Here is an 11570-nt window from a genome sequence, read left to right on the forward strand (position 1 = left end):
TGTAGTTGGCATTTAAGCGGATCTTATAATGGTGTGACTTTTGGGCATGATCGAGGTACTTGATTCGGATTCATGATATGTGCTTTAAATTGAAATTTTTGTGTCACTTTGAATATGAGCATATTTTGGCATGAATTCATGGGACTTAAGCATGTGAGCATGACACCACTTTTATTTGAGCATTTTGAGCCTAATTGATTATTGTGAGTGTCATTTTGTTCCGGAATTCCTAGAATTTGCTCGGTGTCCATTCGAGATTACATTGCTGAGTGATTGATGATTAGATGAGCATGGCATTAGGTGTAACCATTTCTAGAGACCACTTTAAAGCTTACCCTTTCACCTCTAGAAAACACAAGTTGGGCCTAGACCTTTGTTGATATTACCATATTCACTCATTAATCCCGTTCTTCCATTTCCACTCTAAATACCCGAACTTGACTTGAGAACTAGTGTGAGGAGGTTAAGGTAGTAGCTTGAAGAAAATGAAAGAGTTTGAACTTGAACTTAGAAGAGAATTTTATACCTAGAAAGAAAGAAAAGAAAAAAGAAGAAAATTACAAAAATAGAAAGCAAGAAAGAAAAAAAAAGAAATAAAGGCATTAGAATGTAATAAGAGTTCAAAAAGAGTTCAATTGTGCTAAAATTCCAAACTAACCCAACATGTTGATGTTAATGTATTATCTAGTTCCAAGTCAAGTTTTAGCCTAAATATCAACTTCGACCCACCCCGACCCTTGGCCAAGTTACAACCCGTAAAAGTTCATATGATAATTGTCGATCACCGAGCTAAGTAGTGGAGTTTAGGACTATGAGCAAACCTATGGGAATTCCGTATTTTGTGTGCTTCATTTCTTTACCTTAAACACTTAAGTGTGAAAGCGAAATCTTGTGAGAAATATTTGCTAGTGTTTAATGCTTTTGAGTGATTGCCATTGTGTTCATGTTTTGAGATTGACCAAATGCTCGCATGTCCCTTAAATGATAGTACTCTCGTGATTGCCGTTGAAAAGATTTGTTTAAATTGTTGACTTGTCTTGAGTGCCATCTTCATATGTCTTATTTATTGCATTCCTCATTTGTTTGCATGAATCATGAGTTGTTGACACTAGACAATTGCATTTGCACCTTCATCGATTGGGAGTACTTTTGTTGACAAGTAGTCGGTTTTGCTAAGTTCTTGATTCCTAGTTATAAGTGAGTTTTGTTCTTGCTTGAGGACAAGAAAGAGATTAGTGTGAGGAGGTTTGATAGGAGTAAAATACTCCTATATTTAGAGTGCTTTTCCGCATGCTTTCATATGTTTTCACCTCGCTTTTCTATGATAATGTATACCTTATAGCGTGTGTGTGTGTTTCAGGGAATCAAGAGCATTGTGGAGTGTTTTAAGGCCAAAAGAGTGAAGAATCGTCAAATTCGGAAAAGGGCGAAGTCTTGAAGCAAAGAGACGCTGAAATCACATTTTAGAATCTGACCCCACTGCACTCGTTGATGAATTTGGACTAGTTCAAGGCTTAAAACGAGTTTGTGTTATTCACAAGAAATAAAGTATACATCCTAAGCTTTCCAGAGGTTCAAGAACCAACTCATATGGACGTTTCTACATCGAGTTATGAAGTTTTGAAGTTCATAGTTGTGCAGTGGAAAGTGTGTCTCGTTTCGAGACAACCAACTTAAGATGGTGTCTCGAATCGAGACACAAAGAAATTAGAAGCAGAATTGTGCTTCACTTGTGTCTCGATTCGAGACATACTCCTTTAGTTGATTGTCTCGAATCGAGACAAGAGCAAATAAGGAATCTCAGCACAAAACAAAGGCACATGGCTTGAAGTCCACTTCCCCAATTTGGCCAAGCACCCTTTTTCATAGTTGTCTCCTATTTCCTCATTTGTAAACACTATATAAACACTTTTATCTATTTTTAGGTCAAGGGGGGATTTGATAGTAAGTAGTAGTCACCTTCAATTATTGTAGAACACTTTACTCTCTAGCTTTTAGTTGTAGCAATAGCTTTTAGTTGTAGTTCTTATTGTTCTTACTATTTGTAGTAATATATCATCATAGTTCTTAGTGTTCTTCAAGTTTATTTCCAGATTTTGCAACTTTGGGAAAGTTATTCAATACAAGTATTAATTTATTTATTGAAGCTTCATTATCTTGTTCATGCTTTTAATGTTCATTTATTATTCCAAGGTACTTATTCTCTACTCTATGCTTAATCTTTGTTATTGTTTAATTAGTTGTGTTGTGATGATAATTAGTGGCTAGACCCTTTGTTTAGGGGTTGTTATGATTGCCTTGTTTGATTAGCTAGGTGATTAGGGTTAGGGTTTTGGATTAAGATGGTTGTTGTGCTCTTTGGACCTAGTGCTTAGATTAAAGTGATCTCTTAATCTATGATTTGTGATTTAATTAGGAGGGCGAGAGTTAACTAATTAAATTATACCTAGGGGAGTACAAGCTTGAGACTTAGGTGCAATAGCGTGACCTAGGGCTAATTTGGTTGTGTAGTTTGCTTATTAATTGGCTTGATTGATTCTATCGAAATCTATGAGCACGAGAGTGGATTAGATTTCGGTGTTTTAATCAAGTTCGATTCTCCGCTTTCGGCTCGAGAGAGCGGAAGTGATTCCGTAGAATAGCTTGACTCGGCCTAAGATCCAATCACCTTGACCCGAACTCCCTAGTTATTACTTTGGCATGACTAGCAACCTCTAAGCGTTTTACCCTAATTGTTTAAATCTCGTGTTTATTAGTTGATTGTTTAGTTAATTGTTTTAGTTAAGTAGCGTGTTTAATTAATAGTTTGTTTGTGTGTTCCTTTTAATTGAAACCAAAACCAATCTTTCTATTGCTTTCCGAATTGAATTTCACAATCAATTTCGTTCACTTTAAACCTCTAGTCCTTGTGGGTTCGACAACCCGGACTTAAAGTCCACTTTATTACGAGTTGGCTTTTTGCTAACAAGAACAACCAATTTGCATATAGCAATTCAATCATATATAAACAATCCAATCCAATCAATTCACATTTACAATACACTTCATGCGATGCATTCAAATACTAATCATATAGTATATCAAATATTATGTTTGTACGATAATACGAGTGAGTAAAATATACCCACTACTTGCTTTTTCCAATCTTTTCACGAATCCTTCGTCTTGGCCGAACCCCTTAGTCACAATCTTCAAATCCGTAGTGCGTCGATGCCTACTACACAATCACAACCACGTACGTTTAAATCTAATCAATGTATAGCTAATAACTATAGACCTAATTCATAGCTTTAGGTTGATACCCTTTTAATTTCAATTCATCCTTTAAGTTTGATATTTCTTTGAATATCAACTTTAACTTTAAGCTTCGACGGTTTTATTTAAAACCGATAACGTATTTAATCGTTTTAAATACATACAATCCAAATTTCACTTTTAAAACCTTTATTAAACATATTCTGAATGGCTATATTATTCATAACCAACTTATATGTTTAACATTACTTATAACTCTTTTTACGTCAATTTCGCACTTTGCGTCAATTTATCGTTTGCGCTTTAAACTTAAAACGCTTAACTTAAAACTCATTTCTTTAATGTTTTAAACATCTTAAAACATCTTAAAACATTCCTATACATCTCTTATTCATCCATTTTTAATTTATAAGACCTTAATTCATTTATCCGTTTTCGAACGTATTTTACGTTCAAACTATACTAGTTGCGTAACTCGACGTTTCGTCAAAACTTCGCGTCGTTTGATCCTCGGAAAAGGGTAGGTTCATCCCTTTCCCTTTCACCATCGCCCTACCCTGTTGCACCAAAGATGCTGCTCGCGGCAGCTCAACACCACCGTGTATTCAGCACGGTGGTGCGCCTGCTGGACTGCCATGTCCAGCAGGTCCGGCCATTACAACCACCTCCGGCCAGCCACCTCAAACCTTCATACACATATGACAAAACAAAACTCTCATCTCACCTCATACCAATCAATTAAACTCAGTTTTATCAAACAATTATATGCCAAAACCATCAATTCTATGCTCAAATTCACTATCACCATCATTATCATTAAATCCAAATATTTACAGCTCCTAACCGTAACTCCAAGTTTCGATTTTTACCTTGATTAACATGTATAGGTGTGTAGAGCTCCTCCTCCTCGTTCCGTGGACGAAATGATCGTCCAATTCCGTCAAGAAACGAGTGAGTTATGACGATTTGAAGTTTTTTCATGTAAAACCCCAAATGAAGATGGTGATAATCTGAATTGAAGATGAAGTTCTGAATTTAAGATCTTATCAAATGCCTTAGATATTTATGGAAAAGTTCCATTTTGATCCTTAGACTTGTCACCTCCTCACTACACAATTCGTAACTTTTCTTTCTTCCAATTTAGTCCGTCGAACGCTAAATCTTTAGGTCCGATCAATTCCGTATTATTTATTTTCACATAAATAATATTATTCCCATATCTCTAAATTCCATTATCCGTCAATTTATTTTGAAAATCTTGGCCAAAAACGCTCAATTTCCAACTTGAGCTAAATTGCACTTTTTCCAACTTTTTCATCCAAATTTCATTTAAATAATTACCGATAACCATTTTATCGATATTATTTTTATAAATAATAATTTCCATCAATTATTGATTTAATTTCCCTTTTTTTGGCAATTAAACGCTTTTTTTTCTAATTTTGAACTAAAGTGGACTTAGCAACTTTCTCAAATTTCTCTTTAAGTCAATTCCATTTCTCCTATGGAATATTATTATTGAAATTTTCTTTATAAAATTTCAATATCGACCTACTCGGGTCTTCCTTTACTTAATTACTCCGATCATTTCTTATTTTTCTCATTTTAACCATTTAAAATGAGCCTAACCGCTAAATTTTAAAATACACAAATTCGAGGGTGTTACATTGTTGCAATAGCATAAGATGCAACGTGAAAATTGTTTCTTTTAACTTTTTATATTGTAGATTTAGAAACTGATAAGTCATGGGAATATTTTTCACGCATATAAGAAATGCATTTGGGTTAAGAGAAGGTATACACATTGTACCAGATAGACATATGAGCATTGATAATGCCGTTAAGAAGATTTTTTTCAAAAGCTGCACACGGATTGTGCATGTCAAGATAAACTTCAAGAGAAATGCCAAAATATTTAAAGAGCCATTCTTCGCAGCCGCAAAACCATACACGGAAAAGGAGTTTGATTATCACATGAATGATCTAGACAACCTAAATGAGGCTGCATCTTCTAGGTATCAGTTATAAGAGATGGTCGAGGTTCCACTTTGAGAGCAACAAATATAAGAAAATAACTTCAAACCCAACCGAGTCATTAAATGCCGCATTAAAAATGCCGGTTGCAGCGCTCCTTATGCACTTACATAGCCTCCAGCAAGAGTACTCCTATAAAAATAGGAACATTTCCCTCATCACTATTATAAGGGTGACGAAAATGTATGAAGATATATTCGCACAAAATTATGTAAATTCACTCAGGTTACAGGTATGAATATCTAACTCTTTTCAAATATTATGCATGTAGTATCAAATATTGTCGCAACCCCTAACCTAAGAATACTAGACACCATATAGAACTAGTAAAACCAACAAGCCAAAGCATAATTCAAGAAGCATAAAACAAATATACTTAAACCATAAACAACCGAGGTCAACAAAACAATTAAGTCCTATTGAGTTCCATTTAAAACAAATCCGGAAAACCATTTCGAATACTTAATTAAATCCATAAAACTAATTTTAAAATCCCAAACTTGTAAGTTAGCCAAGTTATCAACTTTCAAGCTCAACATCATACGTCGGGTGATCCAAGTCTAACCCGATCCAACATAACCAGAGTTATGAGGCCGGATTTGATAAACCATAATATTCATTTGAACAAAGAAACTCAAAGAACTCAACCAATCGACATATAACATCATGCACCCAAAGTGATTGAATAAAGGCTAACACAAGCCATACCAACATCATCGCATAAAACAACCACTAAACATATACGACAATGATAAACAAGTCCTTTAACATGCTTAAGCAACCAAGAATCATATAAAGGCATTAACACAACAATATCAACATTTGTCCAAAACGGTTAAACAAGCCAACAACATGATAACTATGATATAACTTTAACATACTATCCAACTCAGTTTATAATTCATCATTTCAAGGTACAATTTCAGATTCAAAACCAACAACCAAATACCCAAGCTTATAACTCAAACAAGAAATGGAAATTCTAACACATCACTAGCATTATTCATAATCAACCTAACATGCTTCAACATCAAGATAACCATTTCAAAATAAACAAAACAATTCAATTATGATTAGCCCTAAAGCATATCAAAAAAGTTGATATCTAGACAAAACACATAATCGAGCTCAAGGAAACCAATCCCCAATTCGATTCATCAATCGAGCATAACATTCCATATCATTCTCAATTATATATATCAGTAAATAACATGTATAAACAACAACAATGATCACCAAAAACAGTAGCTAAACATCACAACAACCAAGTAATGCCAACCATCAACTAAACATCAATTTAATACTTAAAAGTAGAGCATGACATAACACAACATTTCTTAGCTTAGTTTAGGCATAACCCAACATGAAATGAATACCACAATCCAAGTATAACATTATCATATAAACATTATATAAAACAGCCCTAAACATTTAGATTAAGCCAAAACAGTTTATAGGCGTAGGGTAAACTAATTCGAATAAACAACCAACCGTAGGCATATGACTCAATTACTACAACAACGTTTCAAATAAACATAATTCCATAAAGTTGGACCATAAATTCTAGCCAAATATACAATCAAATAAGGGCAGCCCCTATAATACCAAAACAATGAGCAACTAACAATTAGTCTATACAAATCGGATTTAAAACAACAATATAGCGTTAGCCTAAAAGAATATCAATCCATGCTTGATTCCAATGACAAGAGCATATTTTACAATCAATATAAATCCTATAAAAATAAGATTATGTAATTTCAGCAACATCACATGACATTTTTCATGTTATAGTCTCAAGAAGAATCAACAACTTCTGCAATTCAATTAGATCTAATAAAGCATTAAATCGTGGAATACACATATATAATCACCAAACTCATAATCCACTAATAATCATAAATATTCAGATGTACCTTTTATGACCAACACCTCACAATAAGATCTAGATTCAAAAATAAAAGTTGAATCCAACGCCGCAACGATTCACCAAAAGAAGAAAAAAAAATGCAAAAATCGAAACCAAAGCCAACCAATCTTTCTTCAATAATGGAATAGAGGGAAAAGGATTGAGTGTTATGTAATGAGAAGTGAAAGGAATAGGGTTTGAGAGTGAAAAATAGGGTTTAGGTTTGAGTTAAAGGGGTATTTAAAGCAAAAACCCGAGCTGCTGATTGAGTGCTCCAGTCGAACCATGGTTTTGTCCGGTCGGACCCCTTTAATAACAAGAGTGGTCCGGCCGGACCAACAATTGGTCAGGCCAGACCTAACACCAGGGATGATCAACCCTCAAAATAAAAGAAGGTCCGGTCGGACCGCACTTGGTCCAACCAGACCTTACTCCAAAACAAGAAAAGGTTCGACTTCCTTCGCCCGAAACACCAAAACGTCGAGGTACAAACCCAACCAACCACTCAAGCAGATAACATACATACCATAGCTTACTAAACAAGATAAAAGCTACGCGAAACAAACATAAAAATTCTGAAATTTCATCGAAATTAACCGGAAAAACCACGGGGTACTATGAAATCCCAAATGCTACCTTAGAGGGGGGGTGAATAAGGTATTTTAAAATTTAAGAAGGTTTAAAGAGAAGAAGAACACAAAGAATTTAGAGTGGTTCAGATCACAACTCGATCCTACTCCATTACTCAATCAAAGATTGAGATTTTGATAATTCACTAAGTATGTGTTTTAAATCTAAACACTAACTAATACAAAGAGATTTTCTAGAGCTAATCTCAAACTCACAAAGTGATTTTTAAGGCTAATCATAAACCTACAAACACTTAATAATTAATCAAAAGATTGATAATCAATAAAAGAAAGAAAAGCTATCAATTTAAATTGATGCACAATAAATGTTATAGAAATAGGAAATTGAATGCTTTGTAATCTTGTTTGTTGATAAAGTGTCTAACCAAATAAATGTGGTATACAAGGGGTATTTATAACCCCACCAACAAGCCCAAGAGTCTTCTAGAATAAAACTCAAGTTTGTGCTGAAAAGCACCCTGTCGCGCCCGAGATGCACTACGTCACGCCCGCAATATTCAAAGGACATGAATTGTCCAATGGGAGAAGCCCGGGTGTCATCTGCTGGTTCGGGTGCTCAGAAAGTGCAGTTGGACCTCCAACGGTCATATGGATCGCGCCCGAGATCCTTGTGTCACGCTCGTGATGAAGGAATGTCACGCCCGAGATAAGGAATATAGCGCCCGAGAATAGTCTGTCAACTTGTCGAAATTTCGATTCTCGCTAGAAGGCTCCGATTCGACCCGGGATGGTTTCTATATGTTCCTACACACTAATAAACATGATTAGGATCTTTAAATTGATTGTCAAACTCAAAATTAGGGTTCAAATGGGACTTGATCCAACAATCTCCCCCTTTTTGATTTTGACAATCAATTTAAGGAAATGGCTAAGTTTGTGGGAGTTCAAATGAACTTTGGCTCCGCCTCACTTTATGCACTAAAAAATTAGGTAAATTTTGACAAGCATAAAGTAAATACGATTTTGAAAACTTAGGCAGTTTAGTAAAATTTGCATTTTTGAGAGATATATAAAGAAAAACGTTTCTAGAAATGCAAATATCTCTCTCCCTTTGGCATGATCAAAAAGAGTTAAAGGCATTATTAAAGCAAAAGTAAAGACGGAAACTAATAGGAACAATAAGCAATTTAAATCATAAAAAGGCCACAAATTGACACAAAGGACCACATTTACATAATTAACTAAAGGTCATTACAAGACTTTGTAAAAAAAATAAACACATAAAACATTTAATTCACAACTAGGTAGGAGTTACAAGGCATTTTTGACAAAGATTAAAAATGCAAAAAAAAAACATAACTTAAAGCTTAAAAGCATGAAAATGCATGATGTGAATGAAATGCAAAGGATCAATCCTCTTCATCATCACCAAGCTCTTGAAAAGGCGGGTATTGAGCATAAAATCGATTCCTTAAGTCATCAAGGTCATTTTTAATCCGCCCAAAACGGTCATCTATAAGAGACATCCTTCCAAGCATTTTCTCATTTTGAGCATAAAGTAAACCAAGCATTTGAGCGGTGCTTTGACCGGGAGGAGGAGCCCATTGGGGATTGATTTCTGGACCATGATGGACTTGCTCTTGTTCTTGTTGAAGAGCTTCCATGGCCTCATCCAATTCCGTTTCCAAATCATCCGGTTGAACCGGACCTCCAACATGCGCTTGTCTTCGCCTTTTCCGTGCAAGGCGATGAACTTCGTGGGGGATGGTTATTTCTCCATAAAATACCCATAATGCTCTCCCACCATATTAAAAGCATTAACTCGATTGACAAAGTAGTCAACATCGAGAAAGGACTTGTTCCATGCTACAACTGTGCCATGTCCATGGCGAAGAGCGGGAGAGTAAGCTTTGGCCTTCTTGACCATGGCGGTAATGAAAGAACCAACCCGGATATTACTCCTTTTCTTGCTAAGATGGACAAGGTGCTCCATGAAATAGAAAGCACAAGAAAATTTGGTGCCACAAACTGCACACCACAAGAAGAAGAGATCCTTTATAGGAACCTTTTCATTACCTTCATGCCTTCCATTGATCGAGTAAGTCACTATGCGATGAAGGACAAACAATGGAAGAGTGGAGATGGATTTGGCAATAGCGGTTTTTAAATCATGCCTTCCTTCCGTGCTTATCTTCGCTCAAAACTCATGGGCTTGAAAACCTTAAACCTGTAGATAGCTTGTCTCATGCCCCTCTTTAAAACCGAAGCAATCATATACATACTCCTAAAATAAAATCATATTCTAAATAAAATGAATACCTAATTGAAGTTGGAATATATAAGATTTATATTTTAATATTTAAATAGAATGTAAATTAAAGTATAATTATTTGATTATATTTAAAATTTTATCTATAAATTTTATTTTTTTTGTATCTGACTTTTTAATGGTTATATGGTTAAAAACCGCAAAACCAAAAAATGAAATCGTTTTAAATGGTTAACCGATTTAATAGTTAACCGTTTAAAATTTTAGGTTTTGGTTTTTAATTTTAAAAACCGTACTACTATGAACTGATTTATAAATTACCCTCGTGAACCAATTAACCGGTCCATGCCCACACTATATCCCGCCAATTTCTTTTTTCAAATTAGCTACGTAGTTTTAAATCCGTAGCTAATTAGCGAACGGATTTAACGATCCGTATCTAACAAATATTTATTAAGAAAAATATCTATTTATTAAAATGAAGTTACGCGTGGGGGAATTTCGGAGTTAAAGAGTTTTGGATGGTAGCAATGGAAGGATGGGAGACTAATTGGGAAGTTGAAAAGTTTGTGAAAATTATGGGCGAGTGATAGTGTGGGGTCTATCGCGGATGGATGGGTGACGATGGGTGACCGATTAAATAATATTTCATTTTATGATTTTAATTAAAAGAAATATTTTAAAAAATTAGCTACAGATTAAAATACGTTGCTAAATTTAAAAAAAGCTGTCGCTAAAATTTTTGTTCTGTCGCAATGTCACGATCCATTTTCATGAATCGCGACCGCCGCTAGGGTATGGGTAATGTAGTATAAAACCCGTAGCTAGCCTTTCAATTAACATACAAACACATAAACCTGCAGAAAACCAATGCTCGGGGGCAACCGAGACTTCAGCCTAAATCTAGCAGTTATAATGTATTAATTCAGTTCAACATAAATAATTCTGAATAATAATATAACATGCCAAAGCAATAATAATCCAGTCGGACCAATCCGACAACAACTAAATTAAAATAAAGACATCTAGTCAACTACTGCGGTCTAAGAATAAAATAGTTAATAGTTCTACTAAAATAAATGGAACCTCCGAAGAAAAGTAAATGCGGAGATCACCAAACTCTCTCAGATCATAACCCTGGAAAAAATTGGGAAAACAACGGGGTCAGATATACTGAGATGATTTTATACCACTACCTACATTTATTATGTGGAAAACCTTTAAAACCGTTTAAAACATTTAATAACGATATTACGAATAATAGTTGGAACCCTAATCCACAATTCTAAATAAATAACATAATCCAATAGGCCTGGTCCCGAGAGCTGAGCTACACCGAGTTACCACTGACCACACTTATACCAGAGTCTCGAGAGCTGAGCTACACCGAGTTACTCTACCTGGTCCCGAGAGCTATGCTCACACCGAGTTACCACATTTCCATATATAACTTACCCAGATCAATACCGGTGCGCACACAGTCCTAATGATGCCCATTAGGTAGCATGTTCCA

The sequence above is a fragment of the Mercurialis annua genome, linkage group LG3, assembly GCF_937616625.2.
Source record: "Mercurialis annua linkage group LG3, ddMerAnnu1.2, whole genome shotgun sequence".
NCBI classification, from domain to species: domain Eukaryota; kingdom Viridiplantae; phylum Streptophyta; class Magnoliopsida; order Malpighiales; family Euphorbiaceae; genus Mercurialis; species Mercurialis annua.